The sequence below is a fragment of the Phalacrocorax carbo genome, chromosome 1 (assembly GCF_963921805.1).
Source record: "Phalacrocorax carbo chromosome 1, bPhaCar2.1, whole genome shotgun sequence".
NCBI classification, from domain to species: Eukaryota; Metazoa; Chordata; class Aves; order Suliformes; family Phalacrocoracidae; genus Phalacrocorax; species Phalacrocorax carbo.
Genome location: NC_087513.1, coordinates 130,751,051 through 130,767,077, shown reverse-complemented (window position 1 = coordinate 130,767,077; position 16,027 = coordinate 130,751,051). Strand labels below are relative to the sequence as shown.

The 16,027-nt window shown below is 42.2% G+C and overlaps 1 long non-coding RNA gene across 1 annotated transcript in view; it reads right to left on the bottom strand.

Moving 5' to 3' along the window:
• Positions 1 to 7,874: 7,874 nt before the first annotated feature.
• LOC135317790 (uncharacterized) overlaps positions 7,875 to 16,027 on the bottom strand; it is a 190,601-nt gene continuing 182,448 nt past the window's right edge. The window contains exon 3 of the long non-coding RNA XR_010376452.1: positions 7,875 to 9,132. This is a non-coding gene — a long non-coding RNA (uncharacterized LOC135317790). The remainder of the gene's footprint in view (positions 9,133 to 16,027) is intronic.

Sequence of the window (16,027 nt, the reverse complement as noted above, 5' to 3'; positions counted from 1 at the left end):
TGATGCACCCCAGGACATGTTGGCCCTTGGCTGCCAGAGCACAGTGTTGGCTCATGTTCAACTTGCCGTTGACCAGAGCCCCCAGGTCCCTCTCTGCAGAGCTGCTCTCCAGCCTCTCGTTCCCCAGTCTGTATGTGCATCCAGGGTTTCCGTGCCCCAGGTGCAAAATCCAGCACTTGCCCTTGTTAAACTTCACGTGGTTGGTGATTGCCCAGGTCTCTAATTTGTCTAGATCTCTCTGAAGGGCCTCTCTGCACCCAAGAGTGTCGACAGCTCCTCCCAGTTTTGTGTCATCTGCAAACTTAATTAGTATTCCTTCCAGTCCTGCATCCAAGTAATTTATGAAGACATTAAAGAGCGCTGGCCCTAAGATGGATCCCTGTGGAACCCCGCCAGTGACTGGCCGCCAGCCCGATGTAACCCCATTGACTGTGACCCTTTGAGCCCGACCTGTCAGCCAGTTGCTCACCCATTACATTATGTGTTTATCCAGCTGTATCCTGGACAGTTTGCCCAGGAGGATACTGTGAGAGATGGTATTGAAAGCTTTACTGAAATAAAAAAAAAATTACAATTGTCTTCCCTTGGTCACCTAGGTGGGTAACCTTGTCATAGAAGTAAATTAAGTTTGTTAAGCAGGACTTTCCCCTCATGAACCCGTGCTGGCTGGGACCAATGACTGCATTGTCTTTCAGGTATTTTTCAGAAACTCCTAGAATAATCTTCTCCGTAATTTGCCAGGCACAGAAATGATATTGACAGGCCTGTAGTTACTGGGATCATCCCTGTTGCCTTTCTTGAAGACTGGGACTGCCAGCTTCCAGTCAACTGGGACCTCTCCAGATTCCCAAGAGCATTGAAAAATCATTGAGAGAGGTCTCACTATGACATCAGCCAGCTCTTTAAGTATCCTCGGATGAATCCCATCAGGCCCCATTGACATACAGGGATCCAGCTGGAGCAGCAGGTCCCACACAAGTTTGGGGTTCATTGGGAATTTATCATTCCCACAGACATGGTTTTCTAGCCCAGAGCTCTGCAGGTCCCAGAGCCCATCATTGGTGTTGAAGACCAAGGTGAAGAAAGCATTAAACATCTCTGCTTTGTCTATGTCCCTGTTTGTGAGGCGACTGTTCTCATCAAGTAACAGACCAATGTTATTTGCGGTCTGCCTTTTGCTATTAATGTATTTACACTGACACAGAATCATATAGGTTGGAAGACACCTTTATGATCAAGTCCAGCTGTAAACCTAACACTGCCAGTTCACCACTAAACCATGTCCCTAAGCACCACATCCAAACATCTTTCAAATACCTGCAGGGATGGTGACTCAACCACTTCCCTGGGCAAGAAAGTAAAAAAGTCCCTTTTATTGTCCCTCACAGTACTGGCCATCTTCAAATCTAATTGAGCTTTGGCCACACGAATTTCCTCCCATTAGGATCCCTCTGTAGAATAGAATCGGAAGAACAATCACTTTAGGAGAAAAGGATGATGAAAAAATATGCACTTTTTACAGGCACACGATGAAGTTAGTGTCTCAGCACATACCAGATTCTGCTTTGAAATTTGTTTTATTGACCTGAAGCTTAAGCAAGTGGGATGACTCAAGGGTAATTGATAGGAGAGAGAAAGAAATGAGATATTGGTGTATGTGCCCTGAGCTGTTTTCTCACCACAAAACCCTCCAATATATTATGTAAATGTATGCAGAACTCCTGTAATTAAATACTGTAGATAAATCCTGGCTGAATACATCTATCATGGCTTTCAGATATGCCTGTTCTGGAAAAACTCACCCCAAAAAAATCACAATAAAAAGAATGTATTCTGCTCTTGGCATTTAATATAGTATAAGGTAAAGTATCCTCTACATCGTTACTTGCAGCAGCAAAGCCAACAACTGCAGCATGTGGTTAGGACTCTGAAGTGATCCCAGATCACTTTCTGAAATTAAATTCAAGCAGAAAGAAAAGAAGAATCAAACAGGTTTACCCCAGCTCTGCAATAGTAAGTAATCAAGAGAACTACTTAAGGAACATTAAGTGAAGCATCAGATCCTTCAAATAATATGATAATTGAAACATGGATGTTGAATACCCAATTATCTGCAGATCTGTCTTCTCTCAGAGAACGGAAAGGGCACAGAAGGGTTATCCTGCAGTGAACGACACTGCAGGGCTAAAAAGAGCTAGTCTGTCAACTAGAGGACAAATCTATCTCAACCTAAAATTTGTCACCAGCTATGTTGAACAGGCAGCCTTTTCAAACACATGACAAATGACACTGCTATTCATAGAGCAGGCATAACACAGGTTGCCACACTGTAAATTGTTACCAATATTGCCCCAGGGACCAAGAGATGTTGTGCATTCAGCTGAAGAGCACCATGGACCGAAGGTGTGCTCAAGTGGAAATTACAGCTAATACAGTAAGAATTATCTAACGGTTAAGTGTAACTAACCTTTATGGTTTGCTGCAAAAAAAATGAACATCATGGCTTTTGGCATCTCTCTTTGCACTTGCACTGCATTTCAGGAAATGAGAAGCCTTTCATCTCTGGCTATCAGGCAGTAATGTTTTGTTTTGATGTGAGGTCAGGGGAACAAATTCATCCAAACGCTTCACATCAGTCCTTGATTTGCACAGCTACAGAGAAAGGGTGCACCTTCAGCCCATTTGTAACCCCCTACTGTCTTCTAAAATATATTTTAAGAAGGGCACAGGTTCACAAGCCAATCAGTTCAATTAAAGCTGTATGCATAAAAATATGTGGTTAACTCTCTTCTGGCTTCTTCATGCAGCTTCATGGGGAATCATGGCTTCAGGCCAAACAACCGCAAAAGCAAAGCTTTTTCCCCTCAGCATTTTAGCAAAGTGCACATAATACATCTTTAAGTAAATTAGTGTTGTAACAGGTTTTGGCTGATCCGTCTTGGGAAGTCAAATGAGGACCAAAAATAGATCCTATTTTCAATTTCCACTGAGCAGCAAAGTGATTCAAAATCCTCCCTTGCCACAGTAAACAAAGAAATAAAAAACAAATTTGGCAACTATTCAGTAAAGATATGTGCTAATTCAGTATTTAAATTCAGTACCCAAAGAACAGTATACCAGAGAGGGCCAATCAACATATCCAGCAATGGCAGAAGCAAGTGTGACCCTCCAGGAAAGCCCCTTCCTCTGCAGTCAGGCACTCTGTGGCATTTACAGTGGAAAACTCAACTCAGAGTAGGTATTGGTTATCACAGACACCTCTGCGGAGAAATGCAGAACACCTAAATAGCCATGTACCATAAGCGTACCTATGTTCTATGGGACAGGTGAACATATAAGCAGATATTACTTATGGCAGTACAGTCTAAACAATACAGTCTGTAACTTCAACTTAAATTATGAAAAGGGGGAAAAAAACACCTTAGAAAATTCCTGCAGAATGGTATAGCCATCAAATCAGTAGTAAACATAGCAAGCATTTTAAAGCAGAAGAGCCCTTGCCTTTATTGCCTAAAGGTGTGACAGGATTATTTGCAGTTTCTCAAGTAACTGCTACTGGAGTCATTTGACATAAGTAACTGTATTTTCAAAAATAGAAACAAGATGGTTTCACTTGAAAGATTAGTACTTCCCTAAAATATTTATGTAATAAAAGTGGTCCCTGGCAAGGAAACCTAAATGTGTTCGATGAGAGCACAAAAATAAAAAACAGTAGCTAAGCATTAAACTGAATTTTCAGTACACACTTTTTCCAAAAGTATAAAAGTGTATGATTTCACAGAGATAGTTGAGATCAAATCCCTGGAAGAAGGATTCTGTTTCACTGAATGTACTAGGCTAGTACAAACCAGACTGTCTCTAATTTTGCTAAACACACATGCATGTTAAACTATTTTTCTTAATGCCTGTTAGTAGAATTGGCACCAAATAACTAAAATTAATCACATTTCGCATCATTGTTTCTGATGCGAGTGTGATGTTCTTTTTGCTTTTCCAAAGGTCGTGTCTATAATACTCATCATTAGTGGCAGTTTCTCTGTGTTTAAGGAGGCAGCATGGTTATCATGACATCAAACTAATTACGATTAGCTTGAAGAAAGCAAAGGATCCCTTCATCTCCAACTCTGAAGGACAAAAGGAAGAGGGAAAGCAAGGGAAATATTGCTACCATTCTATATAAAAATGTCTTGATTTTGTTCTGCTCATGTGGAATCACATCTGAAGAAAGTGAAAGGAGAGATAGGGAAAGTATTTTCCTGGTCCTTAGAAGAATAACAAATGGGTTGTTAATTGGCAAGTGCTTAAATGGCTGGTTCTAATCAGGGTAAATGGGCTTGTTTTTCCAACACTGGGTCTCACATCAAAACAACAAGAAACAATTGAAAAACCTCTGCTGAAGAAAGCAAGAGGAAGTGGGTTGTCACCAGCTGTTCAAAGACAAGATCCTGCAACAAATGTGTAGCAGCAGATGCCATGTGAATCGTGGGGAATGTAAATGCATATGAGTCATCCCATAAGCCGGGGGGGGGGTGGGGGGGTGGGGGTGGGGGGGGAAGCTGCAGGCCAGATTCTGCGGGAAGAGGTTTTTGTGGCTTTAACCATTTCTCTACTTGCTTTGTACATTTTTTAAGTACACAGTATATTTTTTTTCAGAAGAAGGTGTTCTTAAGCCATGGTAAAGAGCCGTCAGTACCAGGAGAGTATCTTACAGACGTATTATGCTTTGGGCCTATCACATCAAAAGGGAGATGATCCAGAATCATTGTCTGTCCACCAGGGAAAGTAGTTTAAAACATTTTCCCCTTTCCTCTCCTTTTAGAGTAGACTAGACTATTCTAGAATATTTCAATCTGAAGGGACCTACAACAGTCATCTTATCCAACTGCCATTTAGATTTATGGTAATATTAAAAATCGTTAAAAGGATATAAATTTTTATAATTTGCAATATTTCATTGATTTGTTTGCCAGTGCATCTTCATAAATAGCTCCATTGGCACACTGGCAAAAAAGTAGCAATTTGGTGTAGCGGGAGAAATAGAAGAACTACACCCTGCATCTTACGGTGATAAGCCCAAGGATGCCATCTCAGGAAGGGCGCCCCTGGGCTGGGGGGGTGGGTAAGTCACAGTAACAGTTAAAGTGTGATGGAACTTAAACTGCAGGTGACAGTAGGATGCACTCCAGATTTCAGTAAAATCCTGTTTCTCTGAAAGAAATAGCAAGAAAGAGACAGAGGGAGGAGTCCCAGTCTCATCTCCTGCCTTGGCTGTTCCAGCTCTACATATCTAAGCACTTTTATGCTCTAGTCATGAAATACACACCGGTTTACACAATCCCGTAATCTTATAACAAAATAGTTCATCAGGGATTATTAAATTAATGCAGAATTATCTTCTTGGGTTTTCCCCAGCAACACCAAGCTTTCATGTAGAAGGGGAAAAAGGCATTAGCAGCAGACTGCATAGAGGTGGATCTACGTTTGGAATTCATTTTTATCTCTTGTGCTACCATGTTCCAGTGTGACAGATACCGAGAATTCCCTCCTGCCAGTCACCCTCAAGGCAGCCACCCCTGATTTCTCCGCTGAATCCATACTGCTTAACACATCACAAACAAGGAGAGGCTTTCATATGGTTGAGCTCTGGGGCTTTTTTTTTTTTTCACTTTAAAGATGAACTCCAGGGCTGATGGGAAAATATTGATATAATTTTGTGAAAATGTTTTGTCTTTTGATATTAGAGGCTTTCCTTGTTTAAACCAAATGAAACCAAAACAAAACAAAACAAAAAATCAACAACAAAAAAGGGAGAAGGGGTGAGGAGGAAGGGCCCTCAATAGCCAGTGGTGTAGACATTTGGAGATTCACCTGTGACACAAGGGACGCTGTGTGAGTATCAGCCCAGTGGGAAAACCATTATGCTCAGAGTTCTACAGGTTTATGATTTTCAGGCTCTGGCAGGGTGATCTCATGAACCCAGCAGCAGCAGGGATTTGTATTGAACTTCTGCCCCACAAACCTAAGGACTCCATCAGTGGTCATGGGAGACACATGAGATTGTAGTAATTTATCTGCAAAGCATGTTTGTACGTGGTCACCGGAAGAAGTCTTGAGGACTGAGCTTTGCCATATCTCATTGCAGAGCACAGGCAGAGGCTAAGCATAAATGAGCCTTTCTTCTGTACCTGGACAAATTAAGTAGAAAGGAACAAAATGAGCTCCTACTCCTCTTCATCCCTGGTTCGTCAGCTGTGAGGTTGAAAGGAACTGCTAGTGGCGTTACACAGGATTCAATCCAGATTTTTCTCCAGGCCCATGATGTGATCACTGCTCCGATCATATTTCCCATGGCCAGTGGTTGAGGCCCACTGTGGGAAGGGATGGGACAGCAGGGGGGAGCCTGACAGCACCCACACTTGTTCTTCAGACCTGGGAGGTAAATTGCAAGATGACCAAATCTATAGCTCACCGTGTTTTGTTCTTCAGTGATGAAACTGGACCGCAGAGCTGTTATTGTATTTCCAAGGGAGGGGAAATCTAGCCTGATTTGATTTTGTCATAAGTGATTAGATTTTATATTATGCTTATATATTTCTCCTAATCAAATTGGCATGTTGGTTCAAAATCAACCTAGCAGAAAAACTCTAATTTTCTTATCCATTCTGCTTTATTTATGACTGGATTTATCAAAGTTGTGAGGTTTCTTTTTTTAATTCTCTGACTAGGCCCAGTTCTGCTTAGCTTATAAAATTTGAAACATTCATAGCCCAAGGTTGCAAAAGCAATGAATATTTATAATCCCATCTTCCCAGCACACTCAGAGGTGTCTCACAGCGTGACTTCACATTAGAAATGTCCCACCTGTGGGGACCGTTCAAAAAACCGCAGATTACAAGTCTGTACAACACAGAACAAGGTCAATACCCAAATTATGTGAATTATCAGCTTAAAAAAGTTGCATACCTGATGATGCATTGCACCAACACTGATTTATAGGTGCTGTACTAGCATGACTCTCCCCTGTGAAGGGAGTATTTCAGCTATTAAGTTATGACATTATTTCCCGGTTCTTGTCCTGAGCCTTCTCATGAATGAGCTGCAAACTGTGTAATGCACTCCTCTCACCATTTACAAAGGTATCCCCTCTCCAACAGCAAGGAACAGAAAAGGGTTTCTCACCTGGTGTCAGAGGACAGGGAAACATTACACTATAAAGAACATAGTGACTAGTGACAAATCACAGGCAGGACTCGGTATTGCAGAAAATACCGCAAGTGAAACTGTGAGACCCTGCAAGTATCTTCTGTTACTTCACTGCAGATATATTTCCTTTCCTAGACTGGGGTCACACTTAAGAAAACCAACCCCCACCCCATCTGTCTCCAAAAATGCAAGTAAAACTTAACAGTAATTCAGATACAGTCCCCCACAGTCTCCTCCTGGAGAAATTAATGCATTATGGCCTAGACAAGTGGTCTGTGCAGTGGGTGGGGAACTGGCTGACAGGCCGCACCCAAAGGGTGGTGGTAAATAGCTCCTTTTCCAAGTGGCAACCTGTCACTAGTGGGGTCCCCCAGGGATCGATATTGGGCCCAAGGTCATTCAACATCTTTATAAATGATCTGGATACCGGCATCAAGTGTAGCCTGATGAAGTTTGCGGATGACACCAAGTTGAGTGGGGAAGTAGACACTCCAGAAGGGAGAGCTGCTCTGCAGGGAGATCTGGATAGGCTGGAGGAGTGGGTGTCGCGGTTCAGCCTCAGTCAGCAACTAAACACCACGCAGCTGCTCGCTCACTCCCCCCACCCCTGTGGGACAGGGGAGAGAATTGGAAGAGCAAAAGCACCAAAAAAACCCCAAAATACTTGTGGGTTGAGATAAGAAGTTTAATAAATGCAATAAAATAATAATTATAGTAATAATGATTATGATAATAATAACAATAATTATAATATAATAAAAAGGAAAAGGGAAAAAGGGAAAAAAACAGAAACACAAACTATACAATCGCTCACCACCTGCCGACCAACACTGCTCATCCCCAAGCCGCAATTGCTGTCTCCCTCCCCCAGCCAGCTCTTCCCAGTTAACATACTGGGCATGACGTTACATGATATGGAATATCCCTTTGGCCAGTTTGGATCCACTTTCTTAGCTGTGCCCCCTCCCCTCCTGGCTTCTTGTGCACCCAGCAGAACATGGGAAGCTGGAAAAGTCCTTGACTAGTACAAGCAACTAGTACCCAGCAACAACTAAAACATCAGTGTGTTATCAATGTTATTTTCATACTAAGTCCAAAGCACAGCACTATGGCAGCTGCAGTGAAGAAAATTAACTCTATCCCAGCTAAAACCATGACAGTGGGCCAACAAGAACCTTATGAAGTTCAACAAAGACAGGTGTAAGGTTATGCACCTGGGAAAACATAATCTGGGAGTGCAGCACAGACTGAGATCCACCCGGCTGGAGAGCAGCTCTGTGAGAAGGGGCCTGGGGGTCCTGGTGGACAGAAAGCTCAGCATGAGCGAACAGCGTGCTGCTGCATCCAAGGAGGCCAACAGGATGCTGGGTTGCATCAAAAAGGGCATCGCCAGCAGAGAGAAAGAAGTCATCATCCCACTCTACTCAGTGCTTGTCAGGCCACACCTGGAGTACTGTGTACAGTTCTGGTCCCCGCTATACAAAAGAGATGTGGACAGGCTGGAAGGGGTCCAGAGAAGGGCCACCAAGATGATCAGAGGACTGGGAAGCTGCCATACGAGGATAGGCTGGGAGAGCTGGGTTTGTTCAGCCTTGAGAAGAGGAGGCTCAGAGGGGATCTCATCACCATGTACCAGTACTTCAGGGGTAGCTACAAAGAAGATGGAGACTCCCTTTTCACAAGGAGTCACATGGAGAGGACAAGGGGGAATGGACACAAGTTGCTCGTGGGGAGATTCCGATTGGACACGAGAGGGAAAGTTTTCACAGTGAGGACAGTCACCATTGGAATAATCTCCCCAGGGAAGTGGTTGCCTCGGCCACGTTGGACACCTTCAAGAGTCGGCTGGACAGGGTGCTGGGCCATCTTGTCTAGACTGTGCCCTTCCTAGAGAGGTTGGACTAGATGATTCCTGAGGACCCTTCCAACCTGTAAAAAAGAAAAGAAAAAGAAATAAAAAAGATGCTTTTCCTGTTCAAGATGGAGCTATGAGGGGAAGAGTCAGTTTTAATGCTTGTCATGCAAATATGTTTCCTTCCATTTTACAGACAGAAAATTAAGGTTCAGCAGCAGCACTGGAATTAGAACCTATCTAGAGGTCATTTTAGGCCAATAAAGTTTTGCCATTGATTTTAATGCACCAAGATATCCCGCCCTTTCCTATTTTCCCCAAACTTAGGGTGAACCATTAAATTGATGGTTGCCCTGTAAATCCCATAAGCTATTAATGTAGTTCCCCTAGCTGGAAGATAGATTAATGACTTGAAACTACTGTAAAATATTTGCTACTTCAGTGCAAATTAATACCATATTTTATCCTCATTTTATACTCACATCCAACATTTTCTTCTGCAAAGGATACCAGAAGGAGCTGGACTTTTAAATGCCAGAGTTCTAAATCTTATTTTTAAATTTTTAATCAAATCATTCAACACGAGTTTTAAATTTCTGCATTTCCATTTTCTATAGTTCTTTCATCTCATTTTTTTTCTGCTAAGAACAAAGAAAAATTTTAAAACTCAGATGTGTTTAGGACTTCTTTTAAATACTAATGAAGTTTTTAAAATGCTTTAAGTTTTTCAGGATTCCATTCTCCTCCATAGTCTACAGCTTGAGCTAGGACTAAATATGAATATCTTCCATTTCACTCACGTTTAAGTTTTCAGTTTTAAGGTAGGTAGTTTTAAAGTTTCTAGGTATTGTGTGCTATCCTGCAAATCACTTTTGTCCACAGTCTCCTATTTATTTCTTATTAAAATGTCAATTCTTATTCCACTGCCTAAAACAGCATAGTTCACTAAACACATTGCTATTGGTTGCAATTTCTGGAGAAAGCAAAATCATGAGACCATTAAAATGGCTGGATGCCTAAGACACATATTTAGTCATAGAAAACTCCAGTCAAGTCTCTTCTGTGTTGGAATTAAATCTTGTGGCAAGGTCTCCATACCTGAGCTAAGTACAGCAGGCTATTAGTTTTTCTGTTGGTGGTGTTTAGAGGCAATAAAGGAAGTGGCAGTGGGGGAAAAGGTAAAGTTGTTTTATCTCACTGTTCCTTCTTGCCAGTACTTATCAAAAGTTTGGTCTTTATTTGTAAACCATAAAAAGGGGTTGAAACTTCAAACTTTTAGGAAAATTTTTCTTTCCTTCTACACTTCAGATGCTCAAAATTAAACAAAAAAAGGTAAAAGTGTTATGAAAATCACAGAAAACAAGCAGAAGTTTGGAATGAAACCATGTCTTTTATTTTCTGCTTTATATTTGATATTATTATAATTTATGAAGAAAACATAGCCACTTTACAAACACTTTATTGTTGAATTCTGATGCTCTGTTTTGGCACCAACATCAGGTACCAAATCACAGCCAAATCACAAGTTGAACACAGACTTGCAACCACATTCACTTTACAGTTGGATCAAGCTGTCTTGTAAACTTCATTAGCTGTTATTGGGGATTGTTTTGGCCAAAGCACTTCTGGGAGCACATTTCAGACACTCACCACTCTCTTGATTAGAAACATCCTTTACATCCAGTCTAAACATTTGTGCCATATTTATCCCCATTTGTTCTTGTGTCAACATATTCTGCTAATTACTTTGTGGTTAGATTATGGGCAGCAAGCACGTGTCCTTCAGCACCTCTTTGGCCAGACTGAGGAAGTCAAGCTTTTTTAGACCTAAAAGAAAAGGGAAACAACAATCTGCCTGACTACAGCTCCTTTGGTTTAAGCCTGTTTTTCTTAAAGGCAGGTGACCAGAACAACACATGGTAATCCAAAACCACTGCCAACAATATCAGTGAGACCTCCTTCTCTCTCCTGCAGTACACCATTCAGCACATCCATAGAATTTCATTAATCACTTTAATGGCTGCATGACATTTGTAGTTTGTAATCAACCTGTTACTGACTACTGCGCACCTGCCTTTCCCCACTTATAATCTCCAGACAATAAATTCCTAACCTCAAGGCAAACATTTTCGATATTAGTCTCCAAAGGCATCCCTAGAACTTTATAATCAGGTTTCAACAACCCTGTTCCTTAAGGTCTTCTGGCCCCCGACACACAGTCATCCCCTCCATAAATGAGTTTCATCAGCAAACTAATGTCATTCTTTTTGGAGATGTTAGTGAGATACCAAGGAAGCTCGTCTTTCTATTCTCTGACTTATCCTGGTGACACATCTGTCAAGAGGTCCTGGTCATGCAAATTCTAGTTCTACTTGGTTTTGATATACATATCTAATCCCACCTGCCCTGTCCTTCCTTCTGTCTCCAGATCATCACATCTTCTCTTTTGGTCTCTATATGGTCCCTTTTACTCCTCAAATAGTCACTCCTGACCGTAGGAGTTGTATCGGCTCCCTTTTCCAGTCTAGGGGTTCTTCTGTCCTGTCCTGCTACCCCATTTCCCAGTTCTGCTCTTTCTCATTCCGTTTCAAAGCAACTGATGTGCTCCACAGTCCTTTCTCCTTTAGCAGCCAGTCTCTTCCCTTTCCTTGTTTGCATGTTTCTGCAGATTGTCCTTTCTGTCTGTGGATCAACATGTCACATCTTCCTGATCAACAAGGGTTTCTGAGTCATCCTGTTTTATCCTATCTCCCACATAATTTCTTCAGTGGCTATCTGAATGCCACCACTTGTGTGAATGTGCTGTTAGTCTTTCTCCCTTACAGTTTGTGAAGGTACACTGGCAGATGATTGGGCCATGCCCTGAGGTTTAGCACAGTGAACTGACCATGAGAAATTACTGGACATGACAGAAACCAGAGCAAGAAGGTAACAAGCATTATGGATAATGCCATGAAGAACGACCAAATTTCACAGATGGTTAAGGGGAAGTGATGTGAAGATGACCAAATCTCACAGATAATGGAGGGAAGAACTGGGGACACTTTGAAGAGTGAAACCTTGCTAGGTCACCAGGGACTGGTAAATAATTGTCTACGTATCCTTATCAGAAACACCAAGTTTGGATTCAAAGGCAGCAAAAGTGAGAGTGAGGGGAAAAATAACGAGGGTGGGTTTTGATTTGAGGGGAGACAATTGTGGAGAAAGAGAGGTGATCAAAGTGAATGGGAGAACAGGCATGGGAATTGGAGAGGAGGGGGACAAAATTGGCCAGCTGAGTTGCTGGTCAGTTTGCTTGAGCCTTGCATCTGATCACCACAATCCATCCTGGCTTCTCATCTAACTCAGTCCCTAACTATTTTCTTTGTAAGGATTTGGCTTTGCCTAACGCAGGAATTATTGCATGGACCCTTTGTGTGAGAAATAGCTACAGTCAGGCATCTGCTGTTGGATGATGTATTGCCCACAGCTTCTGCATCCTGTCATCCTTGTTTGCTTCATTTTTTCCTTTGAAGTTAGGAAAGAGAGATAAAAGACTACGGAAGCAAGAGAGGTAGCAGTGTAGGGAACATGAAAAATTTCAGAACAACAAACTCCCCCATAAAATCCGATTCAGACACTGCTGTTTATTGTTATTGGTTCATTGGTGCCCAAGCTGCTAAGCTTTTTGGCAGGGAAAATCAGAACATACTGGACTCCACTCTGCTGTAGCCAGCATGCTTCCAGTACCCAATGTAATTAGTTTAATGCCAGCTTGAGTATCTCTGCACTGCAGCATTGCCATACTCTGTCTCAACAAGGAAGATAGAGAGCTAAACAACTACACCTCCACTCGAAGCTTCCTCTTGTTCTTTTGTCCTAGTGGTAACACTAGAAGCAGCACTAACAAAAAAAAACCCAAACCAAAACAAAAAATTTGGCAGTAGTATTGCCTCTGGTATCTCAGTAACTCTAACTCAATCTCAGTAAATTAGATCATTTGAAGATCCAGCAGAAGCCTTCACAAAAGCCACTGAGACCTAAGCTATCCTATACACAAAACTCACAAGGGAAGAAAGGGGAAATTCATTAAACCAGGAAAATGCAATCTTTAAGTTCAAGCTTGGTGTAATCATTGAAATATCATGTTCCCTAACATTACATGCGCCATTCTGTGGCATGGCTTCTCTGATGTGCCAAACTCCCAGACAACGCCCTGGTTTAGATGCTATTAGTCTGCTTACTGACACCCTGCGTGTCTTAATTCTGCTGTTTCCAGGAAAAAAATGAAGTCATGGCTACAAAACATGGTGTGGATACCCATGCACTGCACTTGGCTTTCCAATGGAGCCTTCCCAAACGATCAGTTTACAAAGGCCCACCCTATTTGGCTGGTACCATTCTCCTGAAATCCAAACTATTTGAGAAGATAAATTATTGTTGCTACATGCATAACACCTGGCATATTTTGACCACTGAAATGTGCTATAAAATACATTTCCAGTGACTGGCAGGGAAAGAAGGATTGGCGATGGCTGCCACGAGTGACAGGTCCCTTCCTCCAGCCATTTGCCTGAGTTGTGCAAAGACCCTGTGAAGATTTATCCACACCCATGAAGTCAGACTTGAGGAAAACCTCGACCTGGAAACTTGGGTACTTCTACAAATTCTTCCAGCTTTGACCTGTGAAATAGGTACTGTCTTTTGACTGTTAGCAATTAGCTCAGTGTGAGAGGATGACAAGGAGGAGACTCTGGGCTCTTGTTCAGTAGTGATACCGCTGCTCTCAGTTTGTCAACCAGCCAGGAACAAACAGTTTGTTGTGCAAGTGTTATCATTTTACTGAGCAGATCCCCAGTGTCACACTACAGCTGGCAAACAGCAGAAACAGAAGTAGCTCCATTAAAAGCATGCATCATGCACCAGCCTTCGAATGGGACACACTTCCCACATTTGTAGTCTTCACCCTGACTTCCCCACATCCCCCTTGCCACCACAACTTTGAGAGTACCACGTTTGCAGGTTTTTCAGCCTCCTGAAAAAAAAACATTTATAGGTCACAGAGTGAGAAAGCTGTCTTTTCCAAAACATTATATTTAAGATTGATTCAGAATTGTAATGGAGTGGGACCGCAGCTGAGAAAAGGGAGAAAATGAAGCTCATTAAAGAGCTGTCCAGCTGGAACTTGAAATTTCTTTAGTCGGGGGACTATATCATACCCTGCCTCTTCCCATCTACATTGAAAAACAGAAACTGCTGTGGATTTAATTAAAACTTTGACTTAGTTTTCAGTTAATACTCTTTACTTGATTTATTAATATTCATTCAAGATGCAAAGTTATGACCCTCATCATGAAAAAGCATGTTTTCCTCCATTATGATAATCTGCGTGATTTTTTGTTGGTTTTGATTTTAGGCAGAGTTTTTTATAATACCTGGAGAAAGCTGAAGAACATAAATATTACTAGCTCAGCTGGTTTAAAATTTCTTTGTTCACATGATTCAAAGGTTGAGATTTTTGCTTGCTGTATTTTGCTCAATAAATTTTGGTTCTTTCCCAACAACAAATTTCAAGCTAAAAATCCATATTTAGGGAAAGATGCCCAGAGACTGCACAAGACTCTGTCTGTGTCAGAGCCTGTAAGTCAAGGTCCATCACTAGTGAGGGACTATGCTGCAGCTAATCCACCTATGGGCCCTCCTCGAAGCACAAATGTAAAGTACTTTGTTATAACCTCTCTGTCATTTCCTCATCACCTACAGAATCCAAATCCCAGCTCACCAAATGCACCTGTAAAGCATTAAAAAAAAAATTCAGACACATTCCTTCTCCCAACTAACTATTGGCACAACAACTCAGAGGCCTTTTGGCATCAAGAGCAGTAGCTTTCATACTAGCATCCCTCAGGTTCAGTGCCATCTGAATGAATTCAAAAGCACTGCAGGGGCAGATAGCTCAACCCACAGCTGCTCTGACAGCAGTGGAGAGTGACCTGAGCTGCTCCCACACTCCAGTAGCATAGGTCCGAGTCTGGTGGGCTTTGCTCGTTCATATACAGTATTGCACCAGCAGGACCACACTGTTTTCAGAGGCGATTTGGAGATCGGGGACTGAGTTGGGATGGCATGTGGCCCAGGCTAATGAGATGCTCCAGACATTAGCTGATCTCAAGCTAGTGTCTGCACTGTCTTCCTAGGCATGGGCATGCTGAGGAGTCTAAAATGGACTATGACAATCAGTTTTCATCATCTGAACGTGCTCCCTATCACCCTCCGTCCTGATGAATTGGATTCACTTTTGCAAATTGGAAGGAAATCCTTCTGACCTAATTGCTAAGTCAAACATATGAACTGAAGCCACTGTCTCCTCGCCTGCCTTCGGTGGCAGGAAAAATGGTTAAGCAATCCCATTATGGACTCATAGTGTGCTTTCAGTTACCAGCGTTCAACAGCAGGGGAATCTTTTTACCCTTCCAACTAACCACTTTCCCAGACCCATAAAGAGATGTGCTTCTTACTAGAGTCTCCATTAGCACAGTACAAATCAGGAGCACAGTCACTGAGTCTCCTAAACCAGTAGATAAAGGCCCATGGTCTTTAAAAGGTTCATACTAAGAGGATTGCGGTAAAGGTGAAAGTGTTAGCAATGCAGGGTCCACTTTCACCTAGAGAGGGGAATGACATGCCAAAAGACATCTAAGTCTTGTAAGAATGGGATCAATGAAATAAAAACTTGTATCCCATAGTTATCTGGGAGCCCACAAGGTCATTGTGTAAATACCATCTTTTTGCAGTGTAATCTGTAATGCAGGCAACCCAGATACTTTTAAAGGTGACAGGATTGGAAAAGGAGGTCTCCACTACCTACAGCCTGAGATAACCATCACAAAATAGCAAAGGCATAGGCAGGGACACATATCTGGTAGGAAGGAGATGGGGAGAGGCTGAGGCGGCTGCAGAAAAGTGAGAGTCACGCAGCTGTGGAAAGGAAAG